Genomic DNA, 25441 nt, shown 5'->3' on the forward strand with positions numbered 1-25441 from the left:
CAACATTCAAGGCCTCCAAGTCAAAGAAGGGGAAAGAAAGGAATGACTGTAGTTATGAGTCAGATGTGGAATCCGAATTAGCTCAATTTGTACAAAAGCTAGAGAGGATCTAAGCTTAGAGGCAAGTATCCTCTTATCTGTTTTAAATGTGGAAAAATAGGTCATTATGCAGCAAAATGTCCTCATAAACATGACAGTGATGATGAAGGAAATTCTAAAAGAATGGCACATAAAAAGAAAGGGTTCAATAAGAAAAACTTCTTCTCCAAGCAAGATGAATCCGATGAGGATGAGTTTATGGTCATCAAAAAGAAATCAGATGAGGAAAGTGATCATGATGAAAGCCAAGAAGCATTATTCATGGCACTCGCAGATGATGATGACTCAGGGCTGGAAGGAAATGTAGATGAACTATTAATAAGCGCCATTGAAGAAAATGAGAAACTACGAAACAAAATCATTTCTCTCAAAGTGGAAAACGAGGAAATAAGAAGGAGAGAAGATCTCTTGGAAGCAAAGCTTAAAGAAAAAGAAGAGACTTGTGAAAAACGTGAGGCCGAAATAATGTCTCTAAGAAAGGAGTTGGAGCAAATTAAAAAGGGTCGTAAAAGCTCTCAAATACTTGAGACTATTCTGAAAAATCAAAAACCTCAACATGACAAGTCTGGAATAGGTTTCGAAGGAGAATCCTCAAGCACTAAGAATAGTGCAAAAAGCTATGCTGATGCACTTTCCTGCAATCCAAAAGATGAAAGAATATGTTATCAAAAGTGCATCCCAGATCCCAAGAATGAAGAGAGAATTACTCCAAAGAAGAATGTGGAGTCGAATCATGGACACTACAGCAAATACAAACCTGTACTCCACCAAGGGCCCATCGCAAATCCAAAGAACAAGGGAGGAGTAATTCCCAGGAAGGAAATCGACTCAAAATGTGGTTGCTTCAACAAGTATAAAACCATCTTTCTTGGACACTGCTTTGACTGTAAAAACTTCGGTCATCAAGCTAGACATTGTATGGCTCGCAAAAGTGGAAAGACAAAGCTAAAGGACCGAATAATCAACTCATATGTCCCCAAAAGGCAGGGACAAATCAAAACCTTCAATTCATTTGATCCCTTGACCAAATTTGATCTGATTTGCTCTTTCTGCTACAACAATGGACACTATGAACAAGACTGCCACTCAAAGAAAGAAAGACAAGTAGCAAGAACTCCAGCATGGACAAGTGCGACCTGGCTCTATATGCTCAAAATAATGAAAGCCAGTGGTTTGTAGATAGTGGGTGCTCCAGACACATGACAGGAGACAGAAGGAAATTTGTCTCACTGGGCAAAAAGGAAGGGAATGTGTCCTTTGGAAGCGGATCTGGCAGAATTGCAGGAAAAGGAACAGTTACTCTGATCAATGGAAAAGGAAAAGCTCAAGATGCTCTGTTGGTTGACGGACTCAAACACAACCTCCTGAGTGTCAGCCAAATCTGTGATCAATGACATAAGGTTGTTTTCAGCACCAAAGACTGTGAAATAAGGAACTTTGCCTTAGGGAAACTTGTGGCAAAAGGGGTGACAACACCAGACAACATTTACATTATGAACAAGGTTCAAGAAAACAAATGCTACTTGAGTCAGACAGATGAGAGTTGGTTGTGGCACAAGCGACTTGGACATACAAGCTTCGAAAATCTAATCAATATCAGCAAGATCAAAGCTGTACGAGACATCCCAAGGCTGTTCAAACCAAATCAAGCAGTATGTGGTCCATGTCAACATGGAAAGCAGACCAGAATCAGCCACAAGACAAAGGAGCTCTATACATCGAAGCCCTTGGAGATCATTCATGCTGATGTGTGTGGGCCAACTAGAAATCAAGCACTCCAAGGAGAAAGGTACTTTGTGTTATTTGTTGATGATTATACTAGAATGATGTAGATATATTTCATAAAGTATAAATCTGAAACTTTTGAGTGTTTTAAGAATCTAAAAGCCCTTGTAGAATATGAAAAAGATTCAAAAATTAAGTGCCTCAAAACAAACAGAGGAGGAGAATTCACATCAAACGAGTTTAGTGAGTTCTGTAATATTCATGGAATTAAAAGGGAATTCTCGGCTGCCAGAACACCTCAGCAAAATGGGGTAGTTGAAAGAAGAAACCGAACAATCCAAGAAATGGCAAGAACTATGCTATTAGCAGCAGACTTACAACCTAAATTCTGGAGAGAAGCAGTAGGAACAACTGTCTATACACTGAATCGAACTCAATTAAGACCAAATTGTGAAAAAACTCCTTATGAGCTATGGAAAGGAAGACCTGCTTCGGTGAAGTACTTCAAGATCTTTGGAAGCAAGTGCTTCATAAAAATCAATGATGGCTCACCCGAAAAGTTTGATTCTCGGGTTGATGAAGGAATATTTCTTGGATACTCTACACGGAGCAAAGCTTACAAGTGCTACAATTATCGACTGAAGAAAATAGTGGAAAGCATTGATGTAAAGGTTGATGAAGATCTTCCAGAAAGGGAAATTGAAGAACATGAAGATGACTCTCTCACTGAAGAAGAAGAACCTAAAGAAGAAGAAGAGGAAAGAGAACCACCTAATACCCCTTCAAAGATGAAGTATGTCCAAAGACATCATCCAGAAGAGCAGATCATTGGCGATAGAGATGAAGGTGTGCAGACCCGAAGAAGGATATCAATCACACCCAAGAGAAAAGTCATTGCCCTCCTATCTATGATAGAACCAGAAACATTTGCAGAAGCAAGTAAGGATCCTCATTGGGTAAAAGCCATGGAAGAAGAAATGTCCCAAATTGAGAAGAACAAGACATGGGAGCTGGTACCTCGTCCAAAGGACAAAAACATAATAGGAACCAAATGGGTGTTCAAAAATAAAATGAATGAGGAAGGACAGGTTATTAGAAACAAGGCAAGACTTGTCTGCAAAGGCTATTCACAAATTGAAGGAGTTGACTTTGAAGAGACATTTGCACCAGTGGCCCGTATGGAAGCTATTAGGATGTTCTTGGCATTTGCTTGCTCAAGAGGATTCAAAATCTATCAAATGGACGTGAAATCAGCATTTCTAAATGGGGAACTCAAGGAGGAAGTCTACATGGAGCAGCCAGAAGGTTTTGATCTAACAGCAGGGAAGGACTTAGTTTGTAAGTTGAAAAAGGCCTTATATGGGTTGAAACAAGCTCCTAAAGCTTGGTATGCAACACTGGATCACTATTTACAACAAGAAGGCTTCAAAAAGGGAGTGGCTGGAAGTAATCTATACATAAAGATAGATCAAGGTAAGTTACTAGTTGCTCTTGTTTATGTCGATGTTCTGATTTTTGCTAGTAATAATGATGAAATGAGCCATGAATTTTCCAAAAGAATGTCAAAAGAGTTTGAGATGTCAATGATAGGAGAGTTGTCCCACTTCCTTGGACTTCAAGTATCTCAAACCATAGCAGGATTGTGTATATCTCAAACCAAATATCTAAAAGACATGCTCAAAAAATATGGAATGGAGCACTGTGCACCCGTGAGCACACCTATGACCACAAACTGCAAATTGAGCAGAGATGATGACTCCCCTCTAGTAGATGCAACTCATTACAGGTCAATGATTGGAGCCCTTCTATACTTAATAGCTACACGACCAGACATAATGCAAGCAGTAGGAATGGTGGGAAGATTTCAATATGCTCCCAAACATTCCCATTTATTAGCTATAAAAAGAATTCTCATATATCTGAAGGGAACTTCTGATTTCGGTCTTTGGTATCCAAAGGACTCAACACTGACTATAACTGCATACATCGATGCTAATTGGGATGGAAGTATAGATGATCGGAAAAGTACTAGTGGAAATGCATTCTTCCTAGGACACTGTTTGGTATCCTGGCTCAGCAAAAAACAGTCATCCATATCATTACCCACAGCCGAAGCCGAGTATATTGCTGCAGCAGACTGTTGTTCTCAGATACTATGGATGAAGGAAGCTCTAAAAGATCTCGACATATGTACAGATCAACCAATTTCCGTCTATTGTGACAACACAAGTGCTATTAGTCTCAGCAAAAATCCAGTGATGCACTCAAGAACCAAACACATACCAATCAAGTATCATTTCCTCCTCAAACAAGTAGCTGAACAAAACATCGTCCTAGAATATATCAGTACTAAGGAGCAGATAGCTGATATTTTCACAAAACCTCTTCCTCGAGAAGCATTCGAATATCTGTGTCAAAAGATGGGGGTTATTTCTTTATCATCACTCAAGTTCATTCATAAAGATGTAGTAGGACAGGGAGAGCAGTTTGACAGGGGGAGTCCATATGTATTCTTTTGCCATTGATGTCAAAGGGGGAGAGAGCAGAAGAATATTGCCATCAATAACAAAGGGGAGATTGTTGGACACACATTGTCATTGATGTCAATATGGCAATATTCGAGGAGCAGACGGAACGGAGCCAAGAGGAGCAGATGAAGCCAAGAGAAACAGCAGAACAAAGCCACCAGAGGAGCAGATGGAGACGAGAAGAGCAGACAGAGCCAAAGAAGAGGATCAAACAAAGCCATCGAAGCAGATGGAGACGAGAGGAGCAAAGATGCCATAGATAACGCTATCGAGAGCCATCGGGAGTCGTATAGGCCACAAAAGAGTTATATGCTAGCGATTACACTATCGGAAGCTTATCGGGCCTGTAAAACCCATATATGCGTTTAATATATTATCGAAGCAGAAACCATATAAATATGCATTAACGTAAACGGAGGCGAAATACTTGGATATATGTAAATACACCATCAACAGCAAACAAACATGAGCCATCAGATTTCTAGCGAAAAGATCTGACGGCCACCGAGCGATAAAGGTGCACGGGAGATAGCGAGCGGGGACGGCGGTAAACGGTATTCCCCGCACCGCTTTCGGAGGTGGGTGGTAAATGTACCATGGCGTGCGATACCATTCATTGCACGACACGTGGATGACAGGACGCGGCGAAAAACCGCTTTATCGTGCGTTAACTTGCGGTTAAGTTACGTCATCGAGAGAAGCGAACGTCGTCGGATCGCTTGATGAATGATCGGACGGCAGAATTAACTTCACATGTTTTTTTCTTTCTTTTTGACTGATAGCAATAATGAACGCGGACCCGATGCGGAATTATGTTATAGTGTAATACCATATCGCATCCGCCCATCGCTTGTCTGACTAGAAGCGCCGATTGCGATTTAAGCATGGACCCGATACAGGAATGGTCTGAACGTCAGGTAAATGGGCTGATTCATGGTAATACTAATTGCGATTGGACGCGGCAGATCCGTTAAACTGGAAAACTTGCACAGTGAACTTGTGATCGGAGCATAACGTCTCATTGAACTTGCACAGCGCAGAGGAAGGTGCAGCGACTGAGGAGGAAGCCTAAGAGGCGGTGTAAGCGGAAACAAATGGACAGAGGTATGGATATAAATAAAACAGTAAAAACAGAGAACGAGAGTTGCTGTTGTTGTGGTGAAGAACCAGAGGGTGAGGTAGTAGAAGCAGCAAAGCCAAAGGGGGCAGAAAACGCAACGGAGGTTGTAGAGGCAGCAGAAGCAGTAGAGGCAGGAGAGTAGGAGTGAGTGAATCTCAGCTGAATAGAGTGCAGCAGCATACTAGTGTATACCAAGATTGGGTTGGAGCCCAAGAGGTTGGAACCTCAGAACTGAACAGGACTGAAGTCATTGGGGGTAGGTGCTCCTAAGTGCAGAACCACTGCAAAACAGAGTTGGTGCTCTGGAGGTTGGAGCCTCACTGAAATCCAAGTTGGAGCTTGGCAACTATTCACAATTAGATTTATATTTATATTGTACTGTTTTGAGTTTTAATAAAAGCATTAATTCCAGCTGTTGATTTTTGTGTTCTGTGTATACATATACATATCTATATATGCTTTTGGCAATCACTAGAACAATTAAAAAATTATTGTAAGAAATACTGATTCACCCCCCCCCCCTCTCAGTGTTTCCAACAAATAGATCAGCAGAGGGAGAGAGTACAAATATCAACTTAACTTGCCCAAAAAAGTCCTAACAAATCAGCAGTCAACTACAGCCCTAACCAAAAAGTCAACAGTGGTCAAAGCAGCTTCAAAACGTCCTCCAAGTAGCTCGATCAATAGAAGATAAATTTGGCCTTACAAGAGGGTCAAAGTCAGCCCAAAACCAATCGGTCAAACCAATCAAAGGAGAGATAAAACCTTGTTGTAAATTCTGCAATCAAATCTGAGGTCAACTCAATCAACCTGTCCCAATCACCTCAAAAATTGTGCCAATCAATGCGGCCTCCAAAAAACGAAATTTTGCCCACGAGGACAAATTCAACACTAGTCAAAATCACCCAAGTCAACATTGGTCAACGCTGTCCTGTTTCCTGAAATTTTCGGCCACCAAAACAATCTAGAAATTCGTCCTCATTTCACACATATGAAGTAGAGAAGGCTGCCTCCAAACAGTACGAACCAATCAAGAGAGGAGAGAGAGAGATGTGTGATGAGATGAGTGATGTCCAAATGAGGAGAAAGGTCACTCCTATTTATACACTTCGTTGAGGGTGAGGAGACACATCTGTTGGACTTACGAGCCTACATTTCACTGAGGCCAACCTTGACAATTTGTGCATGAGAGAGAATAAATTCAAAATTCCATTTTTGCTTGTCAGAATGAGATGATCTTTATATCAAAATTGGACCTCTTGAAAAGAGGAATCCAATACAATAAACATCTCCATCATGAGTTGTCCTAAGGTGGAATTTGGCCCTAGTTGCCAATTTTAACAATTCAATGACAGGGCAATCAACATAAAGAATATTGGTGTCGACTAGACATTGTGCCTACATGCTCTTTTTATGCTTTTTACGATGCTCCTTATAGCCAATATGTCTTGTGTTCCTTCCTTCTTTTTTTGTTGTAACCAATTTTCCTTTATCTATGTAATCCCTATCTTGAGGGTGAGACTTCATTTGTGACTTCAGTTGGTCTGCTAAGTGTGGTACTAAGGAGCCTTTCCCTAAGTGTATATTTGGGGACAAAATATAACTGATCCACATAAAATATGATCTAACCTTCTACCTTCTACCTATAATCATGGATGAGTCCGTCCAACAATTCACAGTCAAATATTTTTTTGAGTATTCTACTAAGAGGTGGGCTCTTGAATCCTTCAAAAATGTGCATATGCCTTGTTCAGCATTATCTTTGCATTCTGGTCCATAAGTCTATATGTTGCTACTTGATGTCCTAGGATTTGCGCTTGTACAAGTTGTCATGCAAGTTACCTAGTCCTGCTTAGGTATGACCTCCATTTGTTTGGTTGTTACGGCTCGTGGTCCACCATTAGTACTGTTGTTCAAGTTCTCATCTAATGTTATAGTTCCCATAATCCAATTTCCATCAGTACTAATTGGGTTTGAATTATCTGGTACAAATTGTTCTAGCTCCTTGTCCACAATATCACCATCCTTATATCCTAATGATTCAACAATACTAGATTGGAATCACCTATCCCCCTCCATTAGGTGGGTCCTCTTGAAAACTAATATATATTTGGTAATCTTTATCATTTGCTTTACATTTTCTACAAGTATCATCACCCTTTTTATCAGAAAAATATGGTTCAAACTCTTCTAATGAGACTGTATGGGCTTGACCCTTGGTCAGCAACCCATCTTTCCGTATTGCCTTCGTGTTTTCCGTATCAATGATCAATTGTAATAAACAAGTTTCCTCCTCTTGATCCTTGTTGGGGAATTTAGCCACTACCAAAAAGTCATTTTCTATTGCAATCTTTGTGTTAAGAGAGTTTGAATTCCCTGTTGCGTCCTCCTACTCGTCCTCTATTTTTTATTTTCCCTCACTAGTTTTAGTACCCTATAAGTTACTAGCTCCGTTCTTCTCAAGACGGTTATCGTTTTTAGTCCCCTGTTCTGTTCGTTTTTGTAGCATTGGACAAGTGTTCTAGTCTTGATTTGTGTGTAAGAGACTAGCAACACTAGATGTTCAAAACCCAGAAAAGGTTTCACGAGATAAGCTTGTGAAACACCTTAATTGAATTAATTAGTCATCATTTAAATTTTTCCTAAGTCTAACTTAAGAAAACTAGTTAATTAGTAGGAATTAATTAAGGAAAGTTGAGAATGCTCTAGAAACTCACAGAGATTGAGTTTGAGATGATCTTAGTCGTTGATGAGGATCTAATCATGGTCATTGGTGCTCCAACGAGAGATTATAAGAGCAAGACGATGGGGATATAGATAGACACATCAAGTGAGAGGGAGAGCACATTCCTTGGGAAAATCGAGCTATCCAGTGCAATGATTCAAGGGGAAGAAGAGATCGAGCTATCCAGTGCAAATTTCCAGTTACTGCAATTTCAAGGAATTTTCACATGGTATCAGAGCATTGAAGATCATATCAGAGACTCAATAGCGAGAGGGAGAAATTTTGCAGTTTTAGATGGATTTCTAAGCAGAATTTCTCATATTTGCACAGGCCACCAAGAAGTGTGAATTTGCAGAGTCAAAGGATTTGATTTTCAGTTGCAAGTTGCAGAAAAATTCGATCAGCCTCAGTTGCAGAGATTTGAAGGTGTTGATTTTCCAAAAAGAGGGTTCTGGTGAGTAGATCAGTCAATTCGATCTGGGTGCAGTTGATTTGCAGCTAGTCTAGCAGTAGCACATCAACGTTGGGTGGAAGAGAAAAGGACACAGGAATTCCAAATTTCTCAGAGGATTTCCAAATCTAATTTTCCAGGAGGAAATCCTAGATTTCTAGTTGCATCAGCCCATGCGAGTTTGCCAGAGTAGCCAGTGTGAACTTCAGGAGTAGTAAATCATGTGTCGGATTCCAAAGAAGGACTTTTAGAAGGTTGAGCGAGTTGCCCAGTTGAGGTAGCAGGCAATGCGAGTGCCGGAGAAGGATATACGAAGGAAAGCAAGAGTAGATTCGCGCATTCTTGAGGGAGTGTGAATGGTAATAGCAAGGTCGCAAAAAAGAGGAGATTTCCATTTTTTGTCTCCAGTTATTTTGAGTTTCGCAGATTTTGCAGCTTTCCAGAGATGGTCGTACAAGATTGCCAGAAGAGGCCATACGAGTTAGCCAGAATGAGGATCTGCGCAGCAGGTCAACTTCTAGTTGCTAGAAGCAAGTGCCGAAGGACGCACGAGTTGTCTAGTGCGAGTTACAAAGCGAAGAAGCGTCACAACTAGGGACTAGGCTTGAAAGGAGAAAACGGGGCACCAGATCCAGGAGGAGTATGAGACTCCAGTGTGTCAGGTTGGGCAGGGTCCAATGCAGAAGTGGCAAGGAGATCAATTTGATCAGTCCTAGTTGTTGTAGTAGGATCATCACCTTTGCTATGGGGGCCCACTGTATCTTAGTAGCAGGTAATGTCAGCGGGCCCAATCAATCATTCAAATGACAGTTGCAGAGCTAGTTGCAGTCAATATAAGTGAGACAGTTGCAAAGCTAGTTGTAGTGACACAAGCAGTGTGAATTGCCCAGTTGCAGGTGCAGTTCTAGCCAGAGAGGTTTCCAATTTTCCGTAAAAGGAAAGGAGGTTGAGTTCATTCCAACAGATGAAGTTGAGGGAGGCAGTGTGAATTAGCATGTTGCAGAGAGCAAGGTACAATTCTAGCCAAAGATAGTCAGTCGGTCTGTGTTGCGAGGCTACAGATCATGTGCTAGTATCGGGAAGCAATCCTGAGGAAGAGCGAGTAGCTTCAACAAGCAGTAGGAGGCAGAGTTACTACCGAAAAGGGTTTTTGGAGACAAAATTGATTTTTCTTGTAGCAGAACTATGCAGTCCAATTTGGCATGCAGACAGGAGTGCGAGTTGCAGAAGAGAGGCTTTGCTGGAAGAAATGAGAGATTTCCCTGATATTTTTGTGGAGATCGAGACTCAGAAGGAGTTTGGGTTCAGAGGGAGCAACCCTATGGAAGATTAGTGCTTCAAGAACTAAGGAGATCAAGTACACATTTGTTGTGATAGCAGCACAGATGCAGCAGCAGCAGTGCAAAGACTTCAGCAGTGTCAGACCAAACTTTGCATTGATAGCAGCTATACCTCCAGATGGATGAGCATGATAGTTTCAAAATTGCAGGATCGAGTAGGGTCCAAGGAGGCACAACATTATACAGGTGTTTCCTATGGATCATTAACTTGGCTACGAGGGCCCACAGTTTTCAGTAGCAGGAGGATCAGTTTCAGTAGGCGCAGTCAGATTATGAGAGACTAGTTGTAGTCAATTACTAGAGGCATCAACAGTGTCAGATCAGAGTTTGCGTTGATAGCAGCTATACCTCCAGATGGAGGAGGAGCTTGATAGTTTTAGATTGCAGGATTGGATAGGGTCCGAGGAGGCACAACATTGGACAGGTGTTTCCTATGGATCATTACCCTAGCTACTGGGGCCCACGCTTTTCTGTAGCAGGAGGATCAATGTCAGTAGGCGTAGTCCGATCCTTAGAGACAGTTGCAAAGACTAGTTGCAGCCCATTAGTAGAGGGGCACAGAGGCAGATGCAACATAGAGAGTTACACAGTAGACAGTGCAAAGACTAGTTGCAATTAGAGACTCAAGAGACAGTTGCAGAGCCAGTATGAGGACATAGTGAATCCGTAGATTAGTTCTCAATTGTAGTAGTTGCAGCAGCATAAGATCAAATGCAGCGCAAGATGTGTTGGCAGCAGTGCAGGGAGGTAGAGTGCAGTGTCAACAACAGCGCAAATGCCGGGTGATTCAGCTACAGGGCTAGCAGATGAATCAGAGTATGCGCAATGGCTTGATGGACAGTGACAGGATGTTACAAATGTCAAACATCAGCAGCATGAGGGAAGATGTTATGGGAGAGAACACCTTCCTCGCTAAGAGGGAGTGTTAGTTTTTGTAGCATCAAATAGGTGTTATAGTCTCGATTTGTGTCTAAGAGACTAAGGAACATGAGATCTTCAAAACCCAGAAAAGGTTTCACGAGATAAGCTTGCGAAACACCTTAATTAAATTAATTAGCCATCATTTAAATTTTTCCTAAGTCTAACTTAGGAAAACTAGTTAATTAATAGGAATTAATTAAGGAAAGTTAAGAAAGCTCTAGAAACTCACACAGATTGAGTTTGAGATGATCTTAGTCGTTGATGAGGATCTAATCATGGTCGTCGGTGCTCCAACGAGAGAGTATAAGAGCAGGATGATGGGGATGGAGATAGACACATGAAGTGAGAGGGAGAGTGAGTTCCTTGGGCAGATCGAGCTATCTAGTGCAATGATTCAGCAGGAAGAAGAGCTCGAGCCAAAGCAACATTGAGAGGGAGCAGCGGTAGCGAAATTCTGGAGGAATTTCTTAGTGATTTCCAGTTCCAGAGAGCCAACAGAAGACAAGGCTAAAATATTATGTATGAAAGCCATCCAGGTTGAGTGAGTGAGCCAGAACTCGATCACAAGTGTCGAAAGGAGATCATTTCAGTTGCAGGAGGTCGAGGGAGCACTCGAAAGGCAAAACAACTCATTTCCAATGACAGAGGGAGGCTAGACAGCCCAGTTGGAGGCAGTTTGAGAGGCCATACAACTTGCCCATGCCAGTAGTGCGAGCAACCAGTCAAGTAGTGCAAGCAAGCCAGAAGGAGGCTAAATTATTTTCACAGAGGGAGAAAAAAATCTCCATTATATTTTTGGCGAGATTATCATTGGAGAATTGTCAGTTTGGGCATCTATATATTGTACTCAGATTTTGTTGTTGCATAATAAAATAAACCCTCATTTGCTACACCAGTTTTCCCTTCATGGTTTTTCTGGGGATTACTGTCCAAAAATATTTGTCATTTTTATTGTGTGTGTGCATCTATTTCTCAGTTTCCAACTTATTTTCCGCAACGTAATTTTATTGTGAAGAATTGCAATGTGATTTATTCGTTAGTTGTCATAACAAATAAATCGCATAATTAATCAGTTAGAAGAATAAATTTCCAGTTGCTGCAATTTCAAGGAATTTTCACATGCTCCAATCTTTAAATTGTGAAAGTGCCTTTGCCTCCTTCACTTTCATTCTTTCTTCGCCTTCTTTTAGTTGTTGCTTTGTACATGGTGCCACAATATCCCATACTTCACATGTTGGATGATGATTGTCGTGCTTAAGTGAATGAACATTACCCTTCACCTTAAGAGCTTTATATGGGGCATTAATTGATCCTACTGGTGATGATGTCATAAGTGTTTGTGCCCTTAGAGATGTTGTCCTTCCTTGAACAAGGTTTTTGTTCTCTTTCGGAGGATATAACTAGGACCAATCATTTGGGAGTGTCTTTGCCCCTACTTCAGCTTCTCTTGTACCTTTTTTTTTGTCTTGGGTTTACCATCCATATCACCTGATCTATATTTCTTGCAACTAGCCCAAAATTCATTCCAACTCCTTAGGCCTGCTTTCTGTTGCGTGTTGTTACCGTCAAGTTCAAGAGATTGATCTCCTTTTTTTCAGGAGGGTATAGCTATGACAAATCATTTAGGTGTGCCTTCACCCATGCTTCAAATTGTTTTATTTTTCTTTCTAGGTTTTTGCAACATTCTTCATATTTCCACCAAAACTTTATGTACTCCATCTCAAAAATTGCTTTTTTTCCAATAACTCCTCTAGGCTGACAAGAATGCCAACTTTAATACCATTGTACTGTCCTCGGGTAATTTTTAACCCTTAAGATTTTCTTATGTCAAAATATTAAACAATAATAGTGCACACACATCCATGCATTTGAACAGTATAAGATTTCTCAACAGCAAATAAAATATCCAACAGTGATTTCAACAATTCACAATGAGGTAAGGTCGATTGCCCCCAAAAATAGTAGATCCACTTCACCAAGTCCACCAGTGCACTTCTAATTGGAATATCAAAATTTAGTAGACAAACTTCTAATTGTAACTAGCTTAATGTTGTAACTATTGACTAAATATCTAACTCTGCTTATCTGTTTTGTTATCCTTACTCCAAGTTTCTACTGAGATTGAATGCTTTTGTTGTGTTGGTTGTCTGAGGGAATAACAGTGAACGACCTGTGCCTTTACTTCAGAATTTTGACAGGTTGCTTCCTTAGATTGCCTTCGAACTGCTCCAAGAAGGAAAACAATACTCAATTCACACCCTGCGACCCCTATGAGACCCCAAAACCACCAGCAAGTAGACTTCTAGGCCAGATTAGGTCCTCGCTTGCCTCAGGAGAAATTTGTTGTCAAAATGAGGGCCTACGATCTGCAACCCACGGTTGCTTGCGGCCTGCTTTGTTATTGACATCTATGGGATGACTTCGCAACCCTTGAATAGATTCATTTGACCATAGAATTCCTCTTCCTTGCTTGTCAGTCCAGACCCAAGCTCCTCCAAAGAATAAGTTGTTCTAGAACAAGAAAAAGGCTGACTAGGCAAGGTGGGATCACCTCCACCAAAACTAGTCAAGAAGAGAAAGGGGTCTTAAAACCCTCAAAGCCTCAGGCTCAAAAAAATAGAGACAAATTAATCCAATCCAATGATGATCCAAATGATTCTACTCTCTTGTATTTATAGATTTTCTTGTGGGGGTTTTCCCTCCTTAATAATTGAGAGGGGTTCATGGCAACACCAACCTTGGGCTTTTTGCCCCAGTTGCCCCAAAACTTACCCCATGCTACCCAGACATTGGGTAATTGGGGTTTTTCCCTTTTTCAAAGCCTATAGCCTACAGGGATTGATAAGCTACTTCGTCCCTTAAGCAATTAGTCCATAGGGGACATTGCATACTATACCACTTGGAGAGGAGACATCCTAGTGTTTATTCTCTTCCTTCTTCACTTATTAGCTTGGGTAAGTGCTTAATCCATTGCTTTGTCTTTCCTCTTGGTTCTTTGGCAAGGATTTTAAGTATTTTGTTCAAGTTATAGTTGATCTTGTAGGTGAAGGTTTTTCCCTTGTGAAATCCTTTATCGTAAGGCCTTAGTCTTCGTACCCTTTATTGGTTAGATAAGAGATTGTTCTACCTTAGGGTTCCAATCTCTTATCCTAATACTTAAGTTAGAAATGAGCAATTCTCAGAGGGCATACTTTTTTACCCCATGAGCCCTAATTGGAGAAAAGGCACTTGTCATCTCCCAACAATCAACCCAAAAACCTTAAAAATACAAATTATTATATTTTTGTTTTGTTTACAAACGACTGAAAATCAAAGAAAAATATAAATTTAGATTTCTTTCTTCGTCTAGTGCAAAGTTAAATGTTCATTTCATTTTCTAGACATTTTTATCCAAGGTTTGTACTTAATTGTTGATTTATAACCCTAAGGAGGAAAAATGACCCTATAGAATTGTGCTTCAAGGTTTATTCTAACATCTTGTGGCTAGTTTAAGGTGTTTATCAGAGCTAGAAATTATATTGCAGCAATAAAAAATAGATTTGGTGAAACTCTTAAGATAAGGTTTGGTGCTAAAAGGTGGATTCTTACTCATACCTAGCCTCTATTTCATTCCTAGATTGTTTCTACAAGCTTATCTAACATATCTAGTAATGAATTTGCCTCTCTTAAAGTTTCACTTGTTGAGAGATAGTATTAAATGCAAACCTGAAGTGTTTATGCTATTATATGTTTCATATCAGATTTGATACACAGACACATCCACTAGCAACTAACTCTCTTTCAAGTGGATCTACTTGCAGTTTATGCTTTGGTCTCTAGTTGTTAATATATTTGAAGCATTTAGCTACTTATTGGAATTTGTGTGTGTCTATATATATATATACACATACATATAGGATTCATTTAAGTAAATCACAAGCTTGCATGGTCATTATATACTTAAAGAGGTTTCTTCTCATAGATTGGAATACCCTCCTTGGCTTCTAGGAGTTGACCTAAAGTGAATGGGAATGATTTTGAGGTGACAATGGCACATTTCACATTTCGTTGCCCTAGTTAAGCACCTATGTTGGGACTTTTCACAACAGTTCCAATTCAATTGGTAACAAGAGGTAATCCTTTAAGCTCTTGGAACACTGCTCTATATCCCTACAACAACTACTCCAACCATTGTTTTTGTTCTTTGGTACATCCCTCCAAGGATGCCTTTGTTCTTTGGTACAGACCTCCAAGGATGCCTTTACTCTTATCAATTCCTCCCCTAGATAAGTCTCTCTCAAGAAAAGCAATGCATACTTTTTGAGAGAATTGATCAACTTTTTGGCTTGACAAACACTTAGTAAAGAGATCTTTGACTTGTCTTTGTGTGCATTGATGATGTAAGACTTCCCATTCTTGATTACACAATACCAATTTGCTCTCCACGTGAAGATCACATCCCTCATATACATGTAGGGGCTTCCAAGCACCACATATCACACAACAATGGGTACTAGATCCAACTCCACTTCATCAATAAAATATGCACTTATAGCAAACTTGATCTTACACTATTGGCTCAGATGATCATGGGCTTCCAACCCAAGCTTGCTAACCAATTCATCTACTATGAGGTTGTCTTGTGACCCAGAATAAACAAAGCATCTATCTTGGTATTTTTGACCTGGATCTTGATATGGAAGAGTTTTGTCATATCATTCTCTTCCTTGTGATGAAAGCTACTTAGATTCAACTTCTTTTGCACTAAAGCGCAGACAATGTTCTCATCCACATCCAAGCTATTCTCTATCTAGTTTCCTGAATCCTTGCCTTCTTCTTCTTGGCATCCTTCTTACGATTCTTTGGATTCAACTCGAGATGTATCTTTCAACACTTATCTTCAGTGTGAGCATTAATATTACAATGGTCATAATGGTTGTTTGGATCCTTGCATTGATCTGCATTGATTTTTGTCTTCTTGTCTTTTCCTTTCCACTTCTTCTTCCCCTCTTTGAAAGCATCTTGTTGGTCTCTCTATTTAGAACCACTTGGTTGTCCTTTCAGATGCCCTATGTTCTCTAGGTATTGTGCTTGCACACGGGCCTCACCAATGGTCCTAGGTTTGAAAAGCATCATTTTCTCTCACAAATGACTATGTAGACCCCCTAGATATTTGAGGAGTATGTCTAGATCCTTAGGAGATATAACCAACATGATCACCATCTTCCTGAATTAGGTGTTGGTGTACTCTCTTGCACACTCAACCCTTACCACTAGTTGAAGCAATGCCAATGGATCCATTGGTCCTCTACAACCCAACAAGGTAGAACTGGGAATTGATGAGGGTTATAAAATCCTCTCGTTCAGTTACTAGTGGATCGACCCATGGCCTAAGTGTCTCCACGTAGCTTTTCCACCAAGCATGTGCATGGCCTTCTAGTTTCAATCAGGAAAATGAAATTTTCTCTCTTCATCTATATTATGGACACTAAAATACACTTCTAACTATTACAACATCATTGATATCCACTTTCACTTCCATTTTGAATAGAGATTATGAAGGAGTGATGGCAATGGAACTAGCTTGTGTGAAAATTCGAAAACCTTGAATCCTACTACAATAACTGATAATGTTTCTTCTATTTGTTAAATTAATCAAACAAATTACTTGCAGTTTCCTATGGCAAATATCGAAACATATGCATTGCAGCCTTCACAAATACAATACTGAGGAAGAAATATAAACATAGGAAGAACCCAACTTGGGAAAACCGGTGCAACAGCTGAGGGTTTTATTTTTATGCAGTAGTAAATCTGAGTACAAATCTATGAAAGCTTAAATCTAGCTTTCCATACAGAGAAAATGACTGACAGAAGTCTAGTGAGAAAAATCTCACTTCCACTGGTGATCCGACACTGACCTTAGCTCAAGATGAGCTTCCTCTTACTGCCTCTGCATCAGCCTACACAGATCTGAGTCAACTTGCTAGGACCAGCATCTCTCTCACTTTGTTGATCAATTGTTGCTCTGGAAACTCGATCTTCTAGCTCTCCGGGCTCCCACTCCAGCACCTGCCACTAATTCTCGACTTCTCCTCAGCAAAATACGGATCTCCCTCTGAAGCTCTGTGTTTCCTCTTTGCATTGCATTAGCCTCTCTATGGAGTATGGTGTCTCTCTGATATGTACTCACCGAACTGGAAAACTTCCTTCCGACCTTAATATCCTTACCCCTCTCTCACTACTTCAAAACTATTAAATCACCTCCAGTAACTTACTGTTGTTACTCTGGAGTTTGATTTCCCATCAATATTGAATTCCTTACTCTCAAGTGTGTTCTCCAACCCCCATCGAATTTCTTCTTATAATCTCTCGTTGAGGCTTCAACGGCCAAGATTAAAACATAATCGATGGCTAAGATTAACTAGAACTCGATCCATGTCTTCTTCTAGAAGATTTCACCATGACTTAATTAATACCCTTTAATTAATCAGTTTTCCTAAGTTTAGACTTAGGCACCATTAAAAAAGATTAATTATTTTAATTAAGTCATCTCTAGGTGGAATTTCCAGAAATGATTTTTGGGTTTTGGAGAATACATGTATTCTAGCCTCTCCACCAAATTTCGTGGCTAGAACACAACTGATGCTACAAAAATCAACACTCCCTCTCAGCGAGGAATGTGTTCTGGCACTGTAACCCACCAAAGCAACACCCTGTGTTTGTACCACCTCCTGTTACGCTGTTGATGTCTAGTTGTTGTTGCCCACCAACTACTGCGCAACTCTGATAAATGTTGCATCTATGTTGCTTCTGGCCCTGTTGTTTTGCTACCAACACTGCATCTGCAATGCAACTCCCTCTCCATCTGTTGTTGTTGCAACTGCAACGAAAAAGCATCCAAAATATTGAACCATCTGTGGTCAGTATGATGCATCTGTCACTTGCGTCTTGATTGCTGCTAGACTCTACATTGTCACTAAAGCCTCTGCGTTGTTGTTGACTCTGCTATGTGCCAACTGCATTGCTGCCAACTTTGCACTACGCTGCCCAGCATCTGACCTGCTACTAGCCACTACATCTGTCACTCTGGCACCTGACTGCACCAACTGCAACTAATCCATCTTGCTATTGTATGTTTTGGGCTCCCATAGAAAGGTATTGATTCATGAGGTGGACCTCCTCAAGAATCATGCCCATCATGTAACTCTATGGGGCTACAAAACCAAATCACCCCACCTCACTCCTGGAGGTATCTCGGTGATCATGGCAAACTCTTCCTCCAATCTGGAGGACAGCCTGTCGATCTCTGTGGATGCAACCTGTTGATCCTGCTTCTCCTCCTTGTCCTTCTTTCTAAGAGGACATTGAGTGTTGTAGTGGCCAAGCTCACCACACCTGAAGCACTTGACCTTGGAAACATCCTTCTTCCTCCTGCACTGCCCCTTTGATGTGAGGGCTACATCTTCCTCTTCCTTTGCTTGCTTCATCCCACTGCTGCTGCTGCTGCCAGTGATGGTGCTCTTCACCAAATCTCGCCTCATCTCCTCCTGTTGCAGATTAGCCCACATATGATCCCAATCTGGTAGTTTTTCTCTACCCAGGATACTCTGGACGAAAACTTGCCATTCTTCGGAAACGTTGTTCAGAGCTAACCGCACCAATTCTGTAGGTTAGGGCACTGACCCTACTGAAAACAATTGGTCCTAGACATCCTGAAGCCTAGTAAGGAAGGGGTCTATACGCTCCCCTTTCTGCATCCTCGTGCATCTCAGCTTCTCCTCAAGATACATCTTTCGTTGCTCGGAAGATCCTTCATATAGCGTAGCAAGTGCCTCCCACATTTTTCGGGCAGTATCTTTGCCAGCTATGTGAGATACCACGTGATCTCGAACCCTGTCGAGAATCAGCGTCTTTGCCTTCGCCATCTCCTTGTACTTCTTAAGCGGATCTACATCTGCGGGTATTGCTACCACACTATCAATGTAAGTCTTGAGATCATGTTCATCTAAAAGGCAGGAAATTCTAGCCTTCCTGATCACATAGTTGCAAGCTCCCTCCAACCGACCTTGATCTCTCAACCCTGCTAATGCCATCTCCCTGTTGATGCCATCTCTGAAAAAATTGTAGAACTCCTCCTCTTCTCCTCTGTGCAGTTGTTGCCCAACTATTCGCACTCCCTTCTAGAGTGAGAAACTATGCACACAACTATTGCTGCTCTGCTAGGAAAAATTGAACTTCTGTGCTAGAAGTCCCCTGAGGGAAGAATTCCCTCAGTGTGTGCTCTTTCTTCCTCCTAACGCTATTTTTCACTAGCAAACTGCAGCGAAATCTGCGTCCCAGCTGAAGACCTGCTATGCAAGGAAAAATACAGCGTCTCCCTTTGCCTTTGATCTAGAAAATCTAATTTCTCTATCGAATCTCTCAAAGAAATAGATCTTTCCTCAAAAACTCGACCCTCTTGGCCCAAGGATTGTGTTGCCTCTGGGGTTACGAATTGTTGCCTACGCAAAAATTCGAACCTCCTTCTCCTCTTCTGCTACTGAGCTCTCCGGCTTACGATTTGTGCTCTGACTCCGATGTCACTTCTAAAGTTTTTTGAAATGCCTGCTGATGTTCTAATTTTGACTTTCACCTCTTCATAAAGCCTATGGACAACAACTCTATAATGCAAAGGAATTTCAAGTTCTTCCATTCTACTCCACAACTTATCTTTAGGGACTATGTCAAATGCCTTTTTGAAGTCAACAAAGTAGCAAAATACTTCTTCTTTGCCCTCCCAAACCTTTTCAATAATGTGTCTCAACGTGATACCATGATCTACTGTAGAATGCTTTGGCCTAAAACCTGCTTGCCCTTTTGCCCTCTTTTCTTTGACTTCCACCCACTTACTGATTCTATTTTCTACCATGTCGCTGAAGAGCTTTGCAAACAAAGGATTGATCATAATGGTTCTAGGATTATTAATGTCTCCACTTTTAAAAAGGGGTATTGGTAGACTAGTTGTCCAACCTCTTGGGAATCCTTGCTAAATGGTGTTGTTGAATATTTCCATGATCTTGTAATGTGAAAAGCTTTGTAGTTGTGTTGATCCTGGGAGGAGGCTCCTCCTCTGATTCTTTCTCATAGAGTTGTCTTACATAGTCAAACCATTGATTGGTTGTAATATTATTTTCAATTTGCTTCTTCCTTTGTTGAAGTTTCTGCCAAAAAAACTTTGGGTTATTCTTGCCTAGATATATTAACTCTTCTCGCCTTGTTTGCATGAACTCATCTTTTTTTTAAATATGCTTATATAGCTTTACATTCATCTTCTCCTCGCCTATCTTTTTCAAGGTTTTCCTTGCCATTTTGCATTCCTCATCAAACCAAGCATTTACAGGAAAACAATTTGATTCAGATTTCCTATTTTTTGCTCTTTTGCACTTCTCAAGTGCACTCTGAATTATATTTGTTAACTCATGACTATTGAGGCTTTGGGAACCACTCTTCCCTTTCTGAATTGATCTCTCCAACATTGTTTTGAAGATAATGCAATTTTCTTGTGTTAGAAGAATTTTGCCCCTTGATATCGATTGTCGAGAACATTGAGTTTTCCTCTTATGATGTCTTTCTTCTAACCAAGATAGCTTTATATAAATTGGGTTATGGTCTGATTTTAAGTCCCACATATGCTCTCCAATCTTAACTTCATCTATCCTTTCTATCAAGCTTTGTGAACAAATAACGTAGTCAACAACACTTGCCCCATTGTATGTGTTGCAAGTGAACTTCCCAGACCTTTTCCATTTATCTAGACCATTGCAAATAATTAAGTTGAAAGCACCACACAATGTGAGCAACTCCTCTCCAAAATGATTGCTAACTTTGTCATCTTCTGAACATCTCAACCATTGGGGATTCTCCTCTTCAGTGAGCTAGATAGGATTGTAATCCTCTTTGCAACAAAACATATTAGCTTGTTGATTTGTTGTTCTAGAATTGAAATCTCCCACTAAAAGAACTTCTCCCTATTGAGAATATACAACAATATCTTGCTTTAAAGTTGCATATGGGTCTTTGCTATCTAGCCCCTTATTTTTGTAAGTTTTTGAGACTTGAGGTGCAAAATAGCACGCTGCAATTCTTATGTGGTTCTCATTCTCTGTTATTTTGACCCATAAATATTATTTATTTGTATCTTCGTTCCAAATTGCTAATTTCAAATAACCATCAAACATAGGAGTTTTACAACCATCATGTTCATGAGCTTCTGTGAGACAAATTATGTCTCTACCTTCTGCAATAGGCCCTATCCCAAGTCCCCTCCTCCAATGGTAGCCTCTATAGTTCCAACAAACTAGACTTAGGTAGACCTGGGTAGAAGTTGATTGCTACGCGGCTTGGCACACAAGACACAAATTTGAGACTTCACCCCTTTTCATCCATGTTGATCCTGTTGTTTTCCTCCCTATTATAGAATTAACTGTTTTGCCTTTACTGCCAAATTTCTATCCTGCTTTGCAATTAGGCCCAAACCTTGCAATAACCACTTTACCATTATACAACCATGCTCTTTTCCCTTCGTTTCTTGCTGCTCTAATTTTCTCCATTTCTTCTCTTCTCTCCTCTTGTTGTTTGCTAGTTAGATCTTCATCTAAGAATAAGTGTGAGCCTTTCAAGAGTTTATTTTTGCTTAAGAGATAGTGTTTGTCTTGCACACTTGCTATGATAACTTTTATGGGTCGAGACCTCTCTTCAAATATTTTTCCCACCCTTCTTGCTTGACAAATTTGCCCTCTCCAATGCAATTTCTCTTTCAAAAAGTCTCTTGTCAAATTGAGAGTGCTTTCATTTTTTCCATAGTCTCTTATTCCTCTTATAATAAAGTTTGTTTCCCTATCTTTTTTGTCTTTGTGTTCTCTTTCATGTGCTCTATGAGCACTTACATCGTTTTCCTCCATCCTTATGTAACCATTAGTGTCCTCAGCTCTAGTTCTGATTTCTTTTGGAATGTTTGTCCTCTTGATCTCTTTTGCCTTTTTTCGGAAATGACCACCTGTTTAGTAGTGATTAGGCAAAGGGCATGATCTTTGCCCATTCACCAAGAGGCACCCAAGGCAGTGTAAAGCCAGGGGCCTCCCACAAATTGTAATCATCTTCTATCTTTTAATAATAATAAATATGAATTTGTTGATTAATTGAATGCGTTTGTGCCATCTGGTATCAGAGGCATCAAATCCTCCCTGTGCTGGTTTCACTCACTGTGGGAAGCTCCGTGTTTCACTCACCATCCGTCCTTAATCGATCCGATGCTTTCTGTCGATCTGTTTCTCCTTGTCCTCAACCATGTCCGCTACGTAACCCTGTCCCTGTCCGTCATTCCGTTCCCCAAGAATCGTTGACCATCACTCCGTCCCATCACCATCCCCCGTCACACCCATCCCCGCAGCCCTATCCCCAGCCCCACACCTGTCGCATTCCTTTTGTTGTTCCACCACTGTATGATAGGCTCTGACTCCATCACCCTCCTCCCGATATCTCTGCCGGTTGCTATGTCTACTTCAACCCCATCGTCCGTCGTGTTCCAACCCCTGTTCGACCGTCGTGTTTCGACCCCGTGATTCCCAATCAAGCATTGAGTCATTCCTTTTAATTTTATTAAATTTATAACTATATAAAGTTATAGCTATATAGTCATAAAAACTTTATAACTATTAAATTATATTGTTTATAACTATATAGTTAAAATATATATATAGTTTAAAAAAAATATATATGTTATGTAATTAAATTAATTAATTTAATTTAAATAAAACAAAAAAAAACCATATGTTATATAATTAAATTAATTGATTTAATTTAAATAATAATAATAATAATAATAATAACTATATGTTATAATATTAAATTAATCAATTAAATTTAATTATTTAAAAAAAAATTAGTTCAAATTAAACGCTAATAGACAAATATACACCCCTACAAACCTGTTCAATGTCGTCGATGACAATGACCGATTTCAGCAAAAAAGTGATTGATCTTGAGAATAGGATTACTAGCCACTCCATTGATTTCAACCTAAAGTTAGTTGATCTCAAGAGTAAGGTTATCGGACATTCCGGCAATATCAAGAAGCTTCAGGATACCACAAATCAAACAGAGCTACAACTCGGGCAGAACCATATCAAATCCGAAATGAATCATAATCAGACAATGTCATTGCTGAGCATTTTGTGTGACAGGATGAAGGTTACACCCAAACAACTACTCCAAGATAATGAAGGTAATCAACAGCACAATTCATCAGATTCAACAAATTCAGCAAATTCTCATGAAAAAGCGGAGTCCCCAAAAAATTCATCCACGCACCATCAAGGAAATAGTAACACGACTTTTTCAAATAAGCAGCTCTGGAATACATTCACCAATCAATACCCTCTTTTCGCTCCACCGTTAGCGACGTATCAACCAAGAGCAAAAATCGAGCTACCCAAATTCGATGGTAACAAAAAATGCAGTGTTGCGTGGCTAAATAAAGCAAAAGAATATTTCAAGATTTATGATATTGACAATGATGACGAAAAGATTAGACACGCTTCCATGAAAATGGAAGGCGAAGCATATAATTGGTATATGTGGTGGAAGAAGACGACAATCGCTATTAGTTGGAGAAAATTTAAGGATGCATTCTTTAAAAGATTCCAAGGTGTAAAGGAAGAAAAGTTCTTTTCAACACTCATCAGATTGCGAAAAAAAAGGAAAAAATAAATTAGCACCAAAGTTCTATGGACCATACCAAATCAACAAAAAGATCAGCCAAGTTGCATATAGTTTAAGCCTTCCGAATAAAAGTCGAGTTCACAATGTCTTCCATATATCCTGCCTTAAAAGGGCACTGGGTGACCATCAATCAACACAAACAATGCTTCCGTCCTTAGATGATGAAGGAAGGGTCATTTTAGAACCAGAAGGTATCATATCCACCAAGGAAAAGAAGCTTTGATCTCGTGTAATCAAGGAATACTTGATCAAGTGGAAGGACTTACCAGAAGAAGAAGCTTCTTGGGAGACTGAAGCATTTCGTCAACAACATCTATGGTTACGTATGCTTTGAGGACAAAGCATTTTTTGAGAGGAAGGCAATGTTATATAAAAAATTTAATTAATTAGTAGTTAATAGGCAAAGGGTAAGATCAAAGATCATGCCCCTTCACCAAGAGACACCCAAGGCAGTATAAAGCCAGGGGCTTCTCACAAATTGTAATCATCTTCTATCTTTTAATAATAATAAATATGAATCTGCTGATTAATTGAATGTGTTTGTGCCAATCCACCTGAGTTGCTTTAGAGATAATCACTTCCTTGTTTGCTGCCATTGATTCTTTCATGGTTTGCCATGTTGTCTTCATGTTTTCCCATTCTTGTTTTCCTATCTCTAAAGCCTCTTGTAGCATTGTTACTTTCTCTTTTAGAATCCTATTACCTTCAATTAAAGATCAATTTGCAAGTGTAATCTCTGAGAATTTATGGTCCATTTCCTGTTCTTTGGCTTCCAAAATTACCAGCCTTGCCCTGGCCTTCATCAGTTCCTAGACATAGAGATCTGATGACCAAGTAAGAGGTGTAGATGTAGGACTGTAAATGGTTGACTCTTCTTTATTTTTTCTGCTCTTATTGAAAATAATTGATATATGAAAATGAAAGAGCAAGCAAATGTACAAATCATCCAACAAATGAACACACGATGTATCCTAGGAAACCCGTAACAAGAAAAAACCGAACTAGGGGAGGCATATGCTCTGCGGTCTTTTCTTCAAATGTGATATGCAAATATAAAGAAAGGGGTACTTACTATGTAGTTGCATATGACACTTGGCTTGAATGGCTACTACAGAATCTACTTACTCCTTTGTTATTGTCTCAAATCTCCCTCCCAGATGCTCTGCTCGACTATGGAACAAATACAATGCTAAAGAATGGAACCCTTTCTCTTCCTAGCAGCCTGATATTCAGCATAGCCCAATAGTTGTCTAAGGTTAGAGTTTTGCATCATCAACCCTCAATTAGTGATAAGGTTTTGGACCTTCTAGAATCTTCCTGAAAGTTCACACATGGTTAGGCCCACATGTATGAGCAATGGGGGTTGATGTGGCATCCACATATACCATGGTGGTCAACAAGGTAGGTCAACTTGCTGGAGGCATAACTTCTGCATACAAGCTACAATTGAGGCAATTTTTGCACCAGGTCTTAGCGTGTACAATAGTGTCAAGGGGTTAAGACTCAAGAGCTATGCTTGCAAAGTTTTGATCCCCCAAAAGGTGCCATTTAATGCCTCAAAATGTCTTGAAAAAGTTCCAGACTCCAAATTTCCAAATGAGGACCAGCCACTAAAATGAAAGCCAATTTCTCCAATTTTTCCACCCAGAAAGTATAAAGGTAGATGAAAATTTGTATAATGATCCATTCCAGATCAAAAGAGCAATTCAACCTCTCAAAGCCAAATGTCAAAGATTAGACCTAGACAAAGTCACAACTAAAATGACAACCAAATTCCCAGCTTCTCCTATA

At 40.0% G+C, this 25441-nt stretch overlaps 1 protein-coding gene across 1 annotated transcript in view; it reads right to left on the reverse strand.

The window, feature by feature from the left end:
* Positions 1-25441, reverse strand: part of LOC149142359 (P-loop containing nucleoside triphosphate hydrolases superfamily protein) — a 105968-nt gene that overhangs the window by 76043 nt on the left and 4484 nt on the right. The window lies entirely within an intron of this gene.

The sequence above is a fragment of the Pinus tabuliformis genome, chromosome X (genome assembly GCF_031772625.1).
Source record: "Pinus tabuliformis cultivar Carrire ecotype Pingquan chromosome X, CPIR1, whole genome shotgun sequence".
NCBI lineage: Eukaryota > Viridiplantae > Streptophyta > Pinopsida > Pinales > Pinaceae > Pinus > Pinus tabuliformis.